General features: G+C 40.5%; 1 protein-coding gene across 1 annotated transcript in view; it reads right to left on the reverse strand.

Moving 5' to 3' along the window:
• si:dkey-215k6.1 (transmembrane protein 132C) overlaps positions 1-17,380 on the reverse strand; it is a 320,457-nt gene that overhangs the window by 172,418 nt on the left and 130,659 nt on the right. The window lies entirely within an intron of this gene.

Here is a 17,380-nt window from a genome sequence, read left to right on the forward strand (position 1 = left end):
TCTCTTTAACTCTTTTGCCCATCTTTCTCTTCCTATCTTCTCATTCTCTATCACTCTCGCGCCCTTCATTTACTATGTATCTCCCCTCTCATTGTCTATTTGTCTCTTCCTATCATTCTTTCTCTATACCCTTATTCTCTCTATCCTCCTTTTCTATTACTCTCACACCCGTCATTTCCTCTCTCTTCTTACTCTCCTTCTCCTAATCTCTCACTCTTCAATCTCTTTTACTCTCTCACCCCTCTTTCTCTTGCTCTCTCCTCATTCTCTATTACTCTCGCGCCCTTCGTTTACTATGTACCTCCCCATCATTATTTCTCTATACCCTTATTATCTCTCTCTCTCTCTCTCTCTCTCTCCTGATTCTCTATTAGTCTCTCACCCTTCTATCTTCCTCTCTCTTTTCATTCTTAGACTTATAGAGCACCTCTTCACCTCCATCACTTCCTCTCTCTCTCTCTCTATCTCTCTATCCCCTCTTTCTCTTTAACTATGTATCTCTCTCTCTCTGTCTCAATTCTCGTTCTCTATCTCTCTCTCTCTTCTCACTCTTTCTCATTCTATATATTTCCCTATAAATCCCATTTCCTTTCCTTTTCTTTTGCTCTCTCATCCATCATTCTCTTTCTCTTCGATTCTCTTAACCATCACTTACTAGCTATCTCCTCTAGGTCTCTATATCTCTTTCTCTCTTCTCGTTCTCTCCATCATTCCCAAACATATTGGATGGAGCTTCATTATTGTAGAGAACACAGTGCCCTGTTAGCCCACCCCTCGGACGAGGCATGGTGACCTCAGGGTCATGTTCTGGTGTCTCTGCTGTAGAGAGTCTCGTTCTATTGGTCAGTGTTCGTATTAGATGTGCTGTATTCTGGAGCTCTGGCTCGGTGAATCCTCCCCCTGTATCTGCAGTGAGTGCGGTGCAGCAGCGCTCGCTGGTTAAGCAGTAGACTGAGGGTTAAGAGCAGCAGCAGGTTAAGAGCTCTACAGCGCTCTCGGCTCCGGCGCCCTGCAGAATAACCGCCGGCTGTCTGACTGGAACCAAGCAGAGAAACAAACGCAGGAAAGTGTCAAACGCCTCTTAACCCGCCTTCAGAACGCAGCGTTAAAAATGCAGCAGCTCTTTGTTAGGAGAGGAGTTCCTCAGGCAAAGCTGTGTCTGTTCCAGTCAGTCCCTCAGCCTACAGCCTACACCACCACGCTCCTGATACTAACACACACACACTTACACACACTTAATCACACACACACTTAAACACAGACACACACTCTCACACACCACCAGAAAAAAAAAAGCCCAATCACTAATCAGACAAAACCAGATCCTCAGACCGAGGGAGATACTTCGATTAACAGGTGGATGGATGAATGAATAGATGGATTGATGGACAGATATGTGGGTGGACAAGAATATGGAAAACTTGAAGGCTGGATGGATGCATGGATGCATATGTAGATATATGAATAGATGTGCTAATATATAGATTAAAAAAGATGGGAAAAAATAAATGGATGGATAGATTGTTAGAACTACAGATGGATGGATGGATGGATGGATGTCTAGATATATGGATACATTTGTAGATAAACAGATAAATGTATAGATCAAAAGATGAACAGATTGATTGTTGGGTAGATGAATAGATGTGTTGATATGTGGATGAAAAGATGGAAAAAAATAAATGGATGGATAGATTGTTAGATATACAGATGGATGGGTGGATGGATGGATGGATGTCTACATATATGGATAAATTGGTAGATAAACAGATAAATGTATAGATCAAAAGATGGACCGATTGATTGTTGGGCAGATGAATAGATGTGTTGATATGTGGATGAAAAGATGCAAAGAAATAAATGGATGGATAGATTGTTAGAACTACAGATGGATGGATGGATGGATGAATGTCTAGATATATGGATAAATTGGTAGATAAACAGATAAATGTATAGATCAAAAGATGGACAGATTGATTGTTGGGTAGATGAATAGATGTGTTGATATATAGATTAAAAAAGATGGAAAAAAATAAATGGATGGATAGATTGTTAGAACTAAAGATGGATGGATGGATGGATGGATGGATGAATGTCTAGATATATGGATAAATTGGTAGATAAACAGATAAATGTATAGATCAAAAGATGGACAGATTGATTGTTGGGTAGATGAATAGATGTGTTGATATGTGGATGAAAAGCCATAAAGAAATAAATGGATGGATAGATTGTTAGATAAACGGATGGATGGATGGATGTCTAGATATATGGATAAATTGGTAGATAAACAGATAAATGCATAGATCAAAAGATGGACAGATTGATTGTTGGGTAGATGAATAGATGTGTTGATATGTGGATGAAAAGATGGAAAAAAATAAATGGATGGATAGATTGTTAGATATACAGATGGATGAATGGATGGATGGATGGATGTCTAGATATATGGATAAGTTGGTAGATAAACAGATAAATGTATAGATCAAAAGATGGACAGATTGATTTTTGGGTAGATGAATAGATGTGTTGATATGTGGATGAAAAGACGTAAAGAAATAAATGGATGGATAGATTGTTAGATATACAAATGAATGAATGGGTTGATAAAAGGATAAATGAGTGAATATATGGACTGATGGACAGATTTGTGGGTGGACAAGAAAATGGAGAACTCGAAGGCTGTTTCGATGGATGGATGGATGGATGGATGGATGGATGGATGGATAAATAAAAACAGGGACAAACGGTAGATAAACAGATGAGTGTATAGATCAAAAGATACACAGATAGACTGATGGGTAGATATAAGAATAGATGTTTTTGATATATGGATGAAAAGATGGAAAAATAAATGGATTAATGGATGGATGGAAAGATGGATGGATGGATGAATAGATGGACTGATGAAAAGATATGTAGGTGGACAAGAAAATGGAAAACTCAATGGCTCGCTGAATGGATGGATGTGCAGATATATGGATAAATAAAAACATGATCATATTGGTAGATAAACAGATAAATGTATAGATCAAAAGATGGACTGATTGATTGCTGGGTAAATATATAAATAGATGTGTTGATATGTGTATGAAAAGACGGAAAAATAAATAAATGGATGGATGGATTGTAAGATACACAGATGGATGAATGGATTGATAAAAGGATGAATGGGTGAATAGACAGACTGATTAACAGATATGTGGTTGGACAAGAAAATGGAAAACTTGAAGGCTTGATGGATGGATGGATGGATGGATGGATGGATGGATGGACGGATGGCTGGACGGATGGATGGATGGCTGGACGGATGGATGGATGGACAGACAAAACCGAGTGGATTAATAGTAAAAATGGATGGCTAGACAGATAAATACATGAACAGATGGGTGGATATAGAAGGATGGATGGGTAGATATACAGAAAAATTTGGTGGAGGTTTGATAAATACCTGAGTGGATGGGTACACAAATGGGTAGACAGCTGTATGAATATATGGACAGACAGATGTATTGATATATGGATGGATGGATGGATGGATGGATGGATGGGTGGGTGGATTATTAAATTTCTATGATATTGTAGGTGGTTGCTAGTGTCTTGTTTGGAGGGTTTTATGGTAAAATGTATGGTTTCTAGAGTATTGTTTGATGGGTGGTTAATATGGTATCTCTCATGGTTGCTAGGGGGTTTTAGGCCCAGGTGCGTGACCTCCATTTACCTGTGGAAGGCGCTTAAACAGCAAGTCCAATCTGCTGAGGCTCCTCCTCCCAAATTAAAGAACTTAGAAAGTGAAGATCTGCAGGAACGTCTTGTGGCGATACCATAGAAACCACCTTCAGAAGTTTCTCTGTTTTTCCGTCTTCTCATCTTCTTGCTCTCTCGACCTTAGTTTCTTATAAAGCTTGCACAGTCATGCACACACACACACACACACTCCTATACACACACACACACAGCCATCTGGCAGCCGAACACTCTCTGTCTGGTAGGGGGCGTGTCCTGGTGTGCGTGTGGGCGGGTGCACATCTGTGAGTGGCGTGTGACTGACAGTGGTGGAGTGTGTGTGTGTCAGCGCCGCGGATTAATGATAAGGAGATGCCAGAGCCTACTGTGAGGAGAAAATACACACACACACACACACACACACACACACACACACACTGTTCACACACACACACACACACACACTGTACACACACACTGCTCTCTCTGCCCAACACACTGCCGTCAATCAGCGCTGGAGTTATAATTACTAACCGGACAAAACTTCAGAACCGCAAATGTAATTAAGTACTCAAATACTCAAGTACTCAAATTAACTCAACTCACAATTACTGTCCTCAGGCTCCGCCCACCACCATGCTTTACAGAACACTATGATTATTATGACAGATTGATGGGAAAACGGGCAGACACTAGTTATCACTGTCCCTCTATACCATGTTTCTCCACCATATCAGTATGTTACTGCAGGAGGAAATAGAGCTTTTAAACATGGTGGCGGTAGTTACACACACATTGTTACTCTACCTGTAATGATGCTTTCACAACTAACAAACTTCCAACTCTCCTTGGTGATATGCAGGAGCATTAAACAGCAGTATGGGTGCAACAGATTACAGTGCTGGTGATTCTGTATCTACTGTAACTGTAGATTAATTACAGAGCAGTACGAGTACAACAGATTACAGTGCTGGTGATTCTGTATCTACTGTAACTGTAGATTAATTACAGAGCAGTATGAGTACAACAGATTACAGTGCTGGTGATTCTGTATCTACTGTAACTGTAGATTAATTACAGAGCAGTATGGGTACAACAGATTACGGTGCTGGTGATTCTGTATCTACTGTAACTGTAGATTAATTACAGAGCAGTATGATTACAGTACAACAGATTACAGTGCTGGTGATTCTGTATCTACTGTAACTGTAGATTAATTACAGAGCAGTATGGGTACAACAGATTACAGTGCTGGTGATTCTGTATCTACTGTAACTGTAGATTAATTACAGTGCAGTATGATTACAGTACAACACATTACAGTGCTGGTGATTCTGTATCTACTGTAACTGTAATTGATTCAAATCCTGGTTATGCAGCTTGCCATCAGCTGCCGGAGCCTGATTAAAATGTCCAGATGCTGTGGATGATCTTAAACAGGACGTTTATGCTGGAAAATCCTCCAATTTGTCTGAATTAAAACAATTCTCTAAAGAAGAGTGGAACAAATTTTCTCCACAGAGATGTGAAAGACTCATTGCCAGTTATCGGTAAAGCTTGATTGCGGTTATTGATGTATGGAGCGCCTACTAACGAATGACGCACAACTTCAGAGGTCTATTCTTACACTTTTTAAACTAGTTTATGGAGTCTGGAGTTTTGTATTTTTGACGTGAACATCTTTAAGACTGTGAATAATATGAGCTGAAGTGTCTGCGGTCTGTAATTCAACAACAGTGTATACTTTACATACATGACCATGACTCCATAACCTTCATTCAACAGCATCACAGAAATATATACCGACACACACATACATACTCACACACACACACACACACACAAATAAACACACAGAATTAAAGGCGTGGGCTGCAAACTGAAAGCAGATAGAGATGAGGGACATGAATCCTGCTGTAACCTGGTTATTTAACGTCCTTATTGATAATATATTTTTCAGATCTTAAAAAAAAAATTATATCAGACTAATTTAACCTGAGTAAATATATAAAAATCACTTTTTAAATGATGATTTCATTTATAAAGGGGAAAAAAAACTGTGATGATACTTAATTAATTCATTAAAAATATCTGTAATCCACCTCTGAATGTCATAAAATAAGAAAATTATCAATATCAATATCAAAATCTGCATAAAACATGTTTATATAAAATTGGATCATAAAAAGGTAAATAGTAAAAAAAGAATTTATACAAGAAATTAATCCTAATTATTTATTTAACTGACAACTTTAAGCATTTTCTACCAGAAAATTGATGAAATCTTAGTAGCCAGTTAATAAAAAATGTATAAAAGGTATACATTTGAGATATAAGTGAGAGTTAATCACACTGCTGAGATAAACCAATTCAATGAGTATTCAATGTTGAAATGTAAAAGTTATGGCTAGATGGTTACTGTGATATCTTTCATGGTTGCTAGGTGGTTACTAAGTGCAATCAGACCCAACCTATCAGGGAAGTGGTAGCACTTACACTCACTTCAACTGATTACTGGTTGTCGCTGTGTGGTTTGTGTGATATCAGCGGTGGCTGCTGTGGTCTTCCTAGGTGGATGCTATGGTTCCTATGGGAGGGTATATTTCAGTGGTTGCTATAGTACAGTATATCTGCTAAGGTCTTGATTGGTGGTTTCTATGGTTGTATGGTTTCCCAGGTTTTTACTAAACAGTGTGTGCTTTACAGTTGCTGTGGTATATATGGCATCACCTGTATAAGTTGCGAGGTGTTGTCTTGTGAGTGCTATTCAACACTAGCCAACTATTGTAATTTTAAATTGTACTGCACAATGGTTACAGTGGTATCCATAGTGGTTTCCAGGGGGTTGCTAGGGCGTCGCTAGGTGTAAACTCTAGTAGTTTTTAGATTAGATATGTATCAGGTCTTGTAATCTGTGGGCTCATTTGTACCCTCACTACACACTCAGTTACACACATTCATGTATATTTTATAATGAAGGTGGTTTATAGGGTATTGTTCAGCGGTCGTTATGGTGTTTCAGATGACTGCTATAATAGGGTAATGATTTATGGTTGCAATGGTTTATGGTTGCTAATGATTGAAAGATGGTTGCAATGGTACCTTTTATGGTTGCTAGGCGTTGCTAGGGTGTTGTACATTCAAGTAGTTTTCAGATTAGATATATATCATATAGGGTTTATAGGGTATTGTTCAATGTTGTTTGTTATAATTCTGGTGCAGTTGTTGGGTAGGGTATTGGTTTGTGGTTGCTATTGTAATCCAGGTGGTTACTAGTGTATTGCAAGGTAGTTGCAATGGTATCTCTTATGGTCTTATGGCCAGGGGTTGCTAGGGTGCTGCTTAGGTGTACACACTTACCTAATTATGCGGTTTATAGGGTATTGTTCAATGCTGGATGTTATCGCTGTGTTATGGTTGTTTGATAGGCTATTAGATTGCGGTTGCTATTGTAATTAATGTGGTTACTAGTGTATGGCAAGACAGTTACAATGGTATCTACAGTGGTTGCCAGGGGGTTGCTAGGGTGTTGCTTAAGTGTATACACTTACTTAGTTACGCACATTAATGCAAGATATTGAAGGTGGTTTATAGGTAATGTTCCAAGTTGTTTGTTATGGTAGTGGTATGGTTGTTTGGTTAGGGTATTGGATTGTGGTTGTTATTGTCATCCAGGTGGTTACTAGTGTATTTCAAGATAGTCTCAATGGTATCTCTTTTGGTCTTATGGCCAGGGGGTTGTTAAGGTGTCGCTAGGTGTAAACTCTACTTGTTATTAGATTAGATATGTATCAGGGCTTACAATCTGTGGGCTGTTCAGATTTCAGCCTCATTCTTCTCTCTCTGAAACACACACACACACACACACACACACACATTCAGGTATATCGTATAACGAAGGTGGTTTATAGGGTATTGTTCCACGGTTGTTACTGTGTTTCTGATGACTGCTAGGGTATTGTTTAATGTTGGATGTTATAGTTGTGGTATGGTTGTTGGGTAGGCTATTGGATTGTGGTTGCTATTGTAATTCAGGTGGTTACTAGTGTATTGCAAGACGGTTAAAATGGCATCTATTGTGGTTGTCAGGGGGTTGCTAGGGTGGCGCTAGGTGTGAACTCCACTTGTTATTAGATTAGATATGTATCAAGGCTTACAATCTGTGGGCTGTTCAGATTTCAGCCTCATTCTTCTCTCTCTCAAAGACACACACACACACACACACTTTAAACACAGCACACACTCCACTCTAACGGCACTTAACTGTCATCAGACAGCACACACACACACACACACTCACACACACTCACACACACACACTCGTTGCCATTGTTCCATGTTCGGCACAAGGCCGTAGGAGAGAAGGACGATGGCACTGACAGCTCTCAGGCTGCTCTCCAAAAGCCAACACACACACACACACACACACACACACACTCAAACACACACACTCAATTACACACATATTCAAACACACCCACCCACCCACTCGCTCACACACACTTCACCGCATGCAGACGTGAACAGAACGAGTGGAAGAGAAGATGAGAAGCAGCACCTCCTACCTCTCCCTCTAATGATCTGTGTGTGTGTCTCTGTCTGTCTGTGTGTGTGTGTGTCTCTGTCTGTGTGTGTGTGTGTGTGTGAGTGTGTGAGTGTGTGTGTGAGCCGCACACTGACACTCACACTAATGACACCGGACACGAAGTGTAAAGGCAGCGGCATCCCAGCCCGCTAACCTCGTTAGCACGTCCGCGAGCGCGAGCCGGTGCCAGCCGAGACTCGGCCAATCAGACCGGACCATATGTGGCGGGCGGAGCTTTATTAGGGAATTAAATATCTCTATAATTAGCTGATTAACGAGAGGTAAATATCAATTACAGGCGGGCGGGAGAGGGGCCGGGCGGGAGATAAGGCCGATGACACTGGAGTAAAGAGTCTGAAACAGATCCCGCCTTCAGATAAAACCTCAGATCAGATTCTGATTCATTAATACATTAAAAATAAAAACATACAGAATAATTTAGTAAAACAAACCAGAATATGTTTTTTATATTTTATTTTAGATTCTTAGATAAAGACAGCTTTTCACATCTTGGCTGCATTTTCTCAGTCAGCTTTATGAGGCAGAGTCACAGAGGCAGAGTGTAATGCAAGTCGTATGGTGTTTTTGGGGTACATAATGATAATTAGAATAAGTTGTATATTGTTTTGGGGTATATAATGTCAGTATGATTGTATATAATGATATAGAGTAAGTTCTATGGTGTTTTGGGTATATAATCTCAATATTATTGTACAAAATGATATACAGAGTAAGTCATATAGTGTTTTGAGGTATATAATGTCAGTATTATTGTATAAAATGATGCATAATGTAAGTTGCATGATGTTTTGGGGTATGCAATGATATATAGAGTGAGTCATATGGTGTTTTGGGGTATATACTGTCAGTGTTATTGTATATAATGATGTGTGTGTACATTGCATGGTGTTTTAGGTATGTAATGTAAGTATTACCGTATTTGATTATGTGTAATGTAAGTTGCATGGTGTTTTGGGGTATAGAATGGTATATAATTTAAGTTGCATGGTGTTTTAGGTATGTAATGTCAGTATTATTGTATTTGATAATGTGTAATGTAAGTTGCATGGTGTTTTGGGGTATATAATGTAAGTTGCATGGTGTTTTGGGGTATAAAATATCAATATTATTGTATATAATTATGTGTATTGTAAGTTGCATGGTGTTTTGGAGTATATAATGGTATATAATGTAAGTTGCATGGTGTTTTGGGGTATATGATATCAGTATTATTGTATATAATGATGTGTAATGTAAGTTGCATGGTGTTTTGGGGTATGTAATGTCATTATTATGGTATATAATGATATATAATGTAAGTCGTGTGGTATTTAGAGTATATAATGTCAGTAGTAGGTGTAGCGTGAGTGTCCGTACGCTCGGCTGTTTGAAAATCTGTGTTTTTCTGTGCTCTGTCTCCAGGCTTGGCAGACGCGACTGTGATTCAGCAGGCTGTCCTTATTAGCGAGCTTGGATGCAATTTTTGCTTCTTTTCAGCTCATCTTTCTACTTTATCTCTCTCTCTCTCTCTCTCTCTCTCTCTCTCTCTCCACAGCCCACATTCACTCCATCACAAAAGGCGCGGTGGCATCTCAGGCAGGTAAAGAAAATGAGAGAGATCTTTGTATCCGTGTGGTTGTGAGAGTGGGTGGGCGGTGCGCAGTCGTTGTCTGATAAAACAGCAACCCCTTCCTTTAAAGAAAAAAGAGGGGGAAATATCAAAGCATCAAAAAGAGGAAGAGAAAGCGGAGATTGGGCTCGGAGCACGCCGAGCAGATTGGACCTCGTTCCCAAACAGAGGGGATAAGAATAGACGAGTGTTTAAAGTGTGTGTGTGTGGAGTGTGTGTGTGTGTGTGTGTGTGCAGCGCTCCTGCTGAAGCCGGGCTTTGTTTAACAGCCCGAGGAATCCCGGTTTAGACGGAGAACAGAGTCAGAATGAGAGAACGCAGTGATCTGAATTCAGCTTTATATCTCCTCTATTACATTCCAGATCAGTGTGAATCAGGTGTGTGTGTGTGTGAGTGTGTGTGTGTGTGTGTGTGTGTAGGATTTGTGTACACTCATTTAAACATGAACTGAACAGAGATACAGGGACACACCCAAAATGTCTCAATTAGGCGTTTAGTACCCTCTACTAAAATTCTACAGTCTGATTAATTCAGTAGAACGGTTGGCTGATATTGACGATTCACGATTTTCTCACCAATATAAAATATAATTAACAACTTTTATTTGGGGTGCAGTATCACTTGGATTTAAACTTCCGGCCTGCTGAGGGTAAAGCTAATGATACAGGAGTAACAGAACATTAGTATTAGTAATGTATCACTATGTAAATATATAGATAGATAGTATCAATATACAGTAGATAATGTAGTGCTATGAACAATGGTCACATTCTTTAAATGAGTAAGAAAAATAGACAAATTTGAGTGCATGGATGGATGGATGGATGGATGGATGGATGGATGGATAGATGGATGGACGGACGGATGAATGGATGGACAGACAGGCAGATGGACCAATGGATGTCAAAATCTATATGTTAGCAAATAAAACGTAGTTAAACAGACAGACTGATAGAAAGACAGACAGACAGATGTGTGCAATAATGGATGGATGTATGGACAGACGGACAGACTGATGGACATGCAGATGGATAGACAGATGGATGGAGAGATGGACCAACAGACAAACAGAAGGACAGACAAATGGATGTCAAAATATATATTTTTGCAAATAAAACAGACAGACAGACAGACAGACAGACAGACAGACAGACAGACAGACAGACAGACAGACAGACAGACAGACAGACAGACAGATAGATAGATAGATAGATAGATAGATAGATAGATAGATAGATAGATAGATAACAATTAGCAAATAATATACATAGAGAGCACGATAGATGGATGGACAAACAGAATTTTATACATAAGTAAACAAAATATGTAGATTTTTAACACACATACAGATAGATGGATGGATGGATGGATGGATGGATGGATGGATGGATGGCAAATTCTAACCATTAGCAAATAATATTGATAGAGAGAAAGATAGATAGATGGATGGATGGATTAATAAATAAAATATGTAGATTTTTAAAAGACAGACAGACACCCACACAGATAGATAAATGAGCAAACAAATGGACACACAGACTAATGGATAGATGGATGGACATGAGGACAGATTGACAAATAGACAAAAAAGATAGAAAGATCTTTATTGATGTAGTTAGAGAGACAGACAGACAAAGAGGCAAACAGGCAATTAAACAGGTAATAAGACGGATGGACAAAAAGATGTATAGATAAAGTTAAAATTGACTGACTTTTCATGTTAATAATAAAAATATTAATAATGTTTTTTTTTCCAAGTGGAGGCAGTAATGCTGGAAATTCAGTGTTTCTGAGTGTAAAAATGTGATTTAGCGAGAGTGGCAGAGGAACGCCCGGAACGCCTGGAGTTCTAATATTCTCCTGCTAAAATAGGACGTAAGTATTACTCTGGTCAAAAGCCCTTCAATCCATCAGCTCAGTGTATCATTAAACACAACCCACATACCCTCACCTCTCTCACACACACTATACACACAACACACACATACACACATACACACTACACACACCATACACAGTGTTCCACTATGTAAAATGTTGTGTAGTAGCCGTCACTCACCTAGCATTACCAGCCCAGTGCAAATGGATCTATAACTGGAGATAATAACTGTAATTTCAGCACACGGACGTACAGCACAGAGCAAGGACCGGAAAATAATTCACACTTCCTGGATATATGGATATATAATAAAAGCACAAAAGTATTTGGACAGGTCTTCTGATTGAGCAAATTGAGCGAATCTGTTCATACACTATGTGTATATGTGTGTGTCCCAGCTGGTCCTATAAATACGCAATTTGGGATAATCTGGCAACCAGGCTGGCCAATCTTGTGTGTGGGTGAGCATTGTCCTGCTGAAAAGAGGGCTAAGCTGTTAGAGACCACCTAAAAATTATGAGTTTCTTTGTCAAGTCATTAGTCAAGTCATTATCAACCGCTTCGTCCATTAAGGGTCGCGGGGGGGTGCTGGAGCCTATCCCAGCCGGCATCGGGCGGAAGGCAGGATACACCCTGGACAGGCCGCCAATCCATCGCAGTGAGTTTCTTTGATTTTACCAAATTGAAAAAAGAAGAAGAATGATCACAAGCCATGAAACCAAGCTGAACTGCTTGAATTTTTGCACCAGGAGTGGCATAATGTTTTCAAAAAGCATTGTGTAAGAATGGTGGAGAAAAACATGCAAATAGGCATTAAAACTGTAATTAAAAACCAGGGTTATTCCACAAAATATTGATTTCTAAACTGTTAAAACTTTTTGAATATGAAATTGTTTTCTTTGCATTATTTTGTTGGTCTGAAAGCTCTGCGTCTTTTTTGTTATTTTAGCTATTTTCATTTTCTGCAAATAAATGCTCTAAATGACAATATTTTTATTTGGAATTTGGAAGAAATGTTGTCCACAGTTTATAAAGCATTTTTTTAACCATAATAAAATGTTTTTTTTTCCAGTTATGATTAATTTGTTTTCTTTTAAAGGTTCTGGTAGCTTACTTCAAAATGTTGTACACTATATGTCATACCAGTTCGGTTTATTGCCTGGACCTTAAAAGCTTAAATGGCAAAAATAAAGAGAAAATTATGGGGGTGTCCTAAAACTCACCAAACCTGCAGTTTACAGTGTGAACTCTTTAGTCCAGGTCAATGACAGGAATAAGGCACTCAACACGAAGACTCCATACTCGAACCAGAATGTCTTCGGATTCCAAAAAGAAGTTGGATTTGTTGCTAAAGATAATACAATTTAAGTCTGTAGCAGTCTAGGTATCTATATATCTATATATAGATATATATAGGCGGTCTATATATTTATAGTCTTAGGTTTGTGTGTAAAGCTGAGAGTGTTAACAGTGTGAGCGTTAAACTCTGAGCTCAGAGGAATTTCTTCATAAAGCTGCTAAATCTGCTATGTTTGAGGGCCGCAGTGTTCTCTCCCACTTTCACTCCACACAAACACACACACTCACACACACACAAAAACACACACACACACACTGATACACACAGACACACACACACACAAAAGCTGTTGTCTTCTTCGGCTCTCAAAAAGGAAATACAAGGAAGCTTATGCAAACATGTAGGAACTCTACCCCCTACACACACACATACACACACACACATACACACACACACACTCTGACACACACACACACTTATACACACACAGAGTCAAATCTGCTTTGCTGCAGACTGTCTCTCAGGCGGTAATATTCAGAACCCCACTGTGCAGGTAGAATGGATTCTGCCCCCCCTTTCCTCCTCCTCCACACACACACACACATACATACACAAACATAAACAGACACACACACATTTACATGCACAAACACAAATACACAAACTTACATAAACACACACTGGATTGATATTCATTGCGTCCTGCAGCAGGAGACTGATACCAACTATACGAGATACTATACACGAGAAAGCGAGTATAATACAGAGAGAGAGAAGAGAGAGAGAGAGAGAGAGAGAGAGAGAGAGAGAGAGAGAGAGAGAGAGAGAGAGAGAGAGTTATGCTTTATGGGAATCACTGACATTAGACTGGAGGAGAAAGACAGAACACAACAAAAAGAAAGTAAAAACACATTGAGAAGAGAGAGAAAATAGTGAAAAAGATACAAAGAAAGAGAAACAGAACAAAAGGAAGAAGGGAGGTGAGAAAGTAAAACACAGAGAGAGCGATTTTAGTTAGATGAATATGGAAAAGAAAGTAAAAATAAAAAGAAGGAGAGACAAAAAGAAAATAGGAACAAAAAAGAGGGGTGACAGAAATAAAGAAGGCAGAGAAAGACACAATGTGAAATAAAAAGACTGAGAGATAAAGAAGAGAGAAAGAAAAACAGAAAGAGAGAAAGGCTATGGTAGTTACAAAGAGATAAAATAAGAGAGAAATTATAAAGGAAGAAAAATGAGAGAGAAAGAAAGAGAACTAAAAGAAAGAAAAAGGAAGTAAAAACAGGGAGAAGGGAGAGAGAAAATTGTAAAAAAAAAAAAAAAAAAAAAAAAGAATGGTGATGGTAAAGGAAAGAGAGGGAGGAGGGAGCAAGAAGGAGAGATGAGAGTGAAAAGGAAAAGAGAGGTGAGAGAAATTGATAGAAAGAGAGAGATAAAAAGAGAACAGCAATGACAGACAGTGGGATGTGACATAAGAAAGTGAGAAATAATAAGAGGTGTGTAATGATGAACTCTGAAGCTACATGAAGTTTGGAGGTAAGTAGTGATGAACTCTGAAGCTACATGAAGTTTGGAGGTGTGTAGTGATGAACTAATCTGAAGCTACATGAAGTTTGGAGGTGTGTAGTGATGAACTCTCAAGCTACATGAAGTTTCGAGGTGTGTTGTGATGAACTCTGAAGCTACATGAAGTTTGAAGGGGTGTAGTGATAAACTAATCTGAAGCTACATGAAGTTTGGAGGTGTGTAGTGATGAACTAATCTGAAGCTACATGAAGTTTGGAGGTGTGTAGTGTTGAACTAATCTGAAGCTACATGAAGTTTTGAGGTGTGTAGTGAGTGATGAACTCTGAAGCTACATGAAGTTGGGAGGTGTGTAGTGATGAACTCTCAAGCTACATGAAGTTTCGAGGTGTGTAGTGATGAACTCTGAAGCTACATGAAGTTTGAAGGGGTGTAGTGATAAACTAATCTGAAGCTACATGAAGTTTGGAGGTGTGTAGTGATGAACTAATCTGAAGCTACATGAAGTTTGGAGGTGTGTAGTGATGAACTCTGAAGCTACAGGATGTTTGGAGGTGTGTAGTGATGAACTCTGAAGCTACAGGATGTTTGGAGGTGTGTAGTGATGAACTCGGCAACATAGTCAATAAAGAATGTGTACACATTTAAATACATATGTTTATAGAAAATACAGACTGACACACAAACAATTACACACACAAACGCACACAAACACATAAACACACACACAAACACACACACAAACACAGCGTCTGACGTCTGCGTGTCGCTTCCTTTCTGTGAGCAAATAATGCAAATAATGCCTTCACATGCATATTCATTAACACCCAGGTGCATGCTGGGATACCAGACGAGAGGAAGCGGGCGACAGAACGAGAGAACAGAAGGAGCTGTCAGAGGGAGGGAAAGAGAGTGAGAGAGAGATAGAGATAAGAAGAGAGTGAGCAGTTATTATTATTATTTGGGTGGTGGGTCATTCTCAGCACTGCAGTGACACTGATTGGCATGGTGGGGGTGGTGCATGGGGTATTCCTGCCTACAGGATGCTACCTACAGGACGCTACCCACAAGATGCTCCCTACAGAACACTGTCCACAGGACACTGCCCACAGAAAACTGCCTACAGGACACTGCTTATAGGACACTGCATAGAGGATGCTCCCTACAGAATGTTACCTACAGAATGCTCCTTACCCAATGCTGCCTATAGGACGGTCCCTGCAGGACAAGGCCCTCAGGATGCTCCCTACAGGACAATACCTACAGAACACTCCCTACAGAACGCAGCCTAAAGAATGCTCCCTGCCCACAGGACACTGCCTACAAGATGCTGCCCACAGGACGCTGCCTACAAGATGCTGCCCACAGGACGCTGCCTACAGAACAATGCCTACAGGATGCTGCCCACAAGACACTGCCCACAGGATGATCCCTGCAGGACGGTGCCTACAGGACTCTGCCCACAGGGCACTGTCTACAGGACACAGCCCACAAGATGCTGCCTACAGGACACTGCCCACAAGATGCTCCCTACAGGATGCAGCCTAGAGGATGCTGCCTAGAGGACACTGCCTACAGAATGCTGCCTACAGGACGTTGCCTACAGGATGCTGCCTACAGGATGCTGCCTACAGAACGCTAAGTGGCCACAACATGCTCCCTACAGAACACTGTCCACAGGACACTGTCCACAGGACACTGCCTATAGGACACTGCCTAGAGGATGCTCCCTACAGAATGTTACCTACAGAATGCTCCTTACCCAATGCTGCCTATAGGACGGTCCCTGCAGGACAAGGCCCTCAGGATGCTCCCTACAGGACAATACCTACAGAACACTACCTACAGAACGCAGCCTTAAGAATGCTCCCTGCCCACAGGACACTGCCTACAAGATGCTGCCCACAGGACGCTGCCTACAAGATGCTGCCCACAGGACGCTGCCTACAAGATGCTGCCCACAGGACGCTGCCTACAGAACAATGCCTACAGGATGCTGCCCACAAGACACTGCCCACAGGATGATCCCTGCAGAACGGTGCCTACAGGACTCTGCCCACAGGGCACTGTCTACAGGACACAGCCCACAAGATGCTGCCTACAGGACACTGCCCACAAGATGCTCCCTACAGGATGCAGCCTAGAGGATGCTGCCTAGAGGACACTGCCTACAGAATGCTGCCTACAGGACGTTGCCTACAGGATGCTGCCTACAGGATGCTGCCTACAGAACGCTAAGTGGCCACAACATGCTCCCTACAGAACACTGTCCACAGGACACTGTCCACAGGACACTGCCCACAGGACACTGCCTATAGGACACTGCCTAGAGGATGCTCCCTACAGAACGTTACCTACAGAATGCTCCAAGATGCTGCCCACAGGACGCTGCCTACAGAACAATGCCTACAGGATGCTGCCCACAAGACACTGCCCACAGGATGATCCCTGCAGGACGGTGCCTACAGGACACTGCCCACAGTACACTGTCTTCAGAACACTGCCTACAAGATGTTCCCTACAGGATGCAGCCTAGAGGATGCAGCCTAGAGGACACTGCCTACAGAATGCTGCCTACAGGATGCTCCCCACAGAATGCTGCCTACAGGACGCTAAGTGGCCACAATATTTGAACGTAAAGGCCTACACAGTACAATCTATGAGCTTCATTTTATGCCAAACGTTTTACATAAAAAAAAGAAAAATCTGCTATCATAATTTTAAGAATCAAAAGAA

This window comes from Astyanax mexicanus, chromosome 22 (genome assembly GCF_023375975.1).
Source record: "Astyanax mexicanus isolate ESR-SI-001 chromosome 22, AstMex3_surface, whole genome shotgun sequence".
In the NCBI taxonomy this organism is placed as follows: Eukaryota; Metazoa; Chordata; class Actinopteri; order Characiformes; family Acestrorhamphidae; genus Astyanax; species Astyanax mexicanus.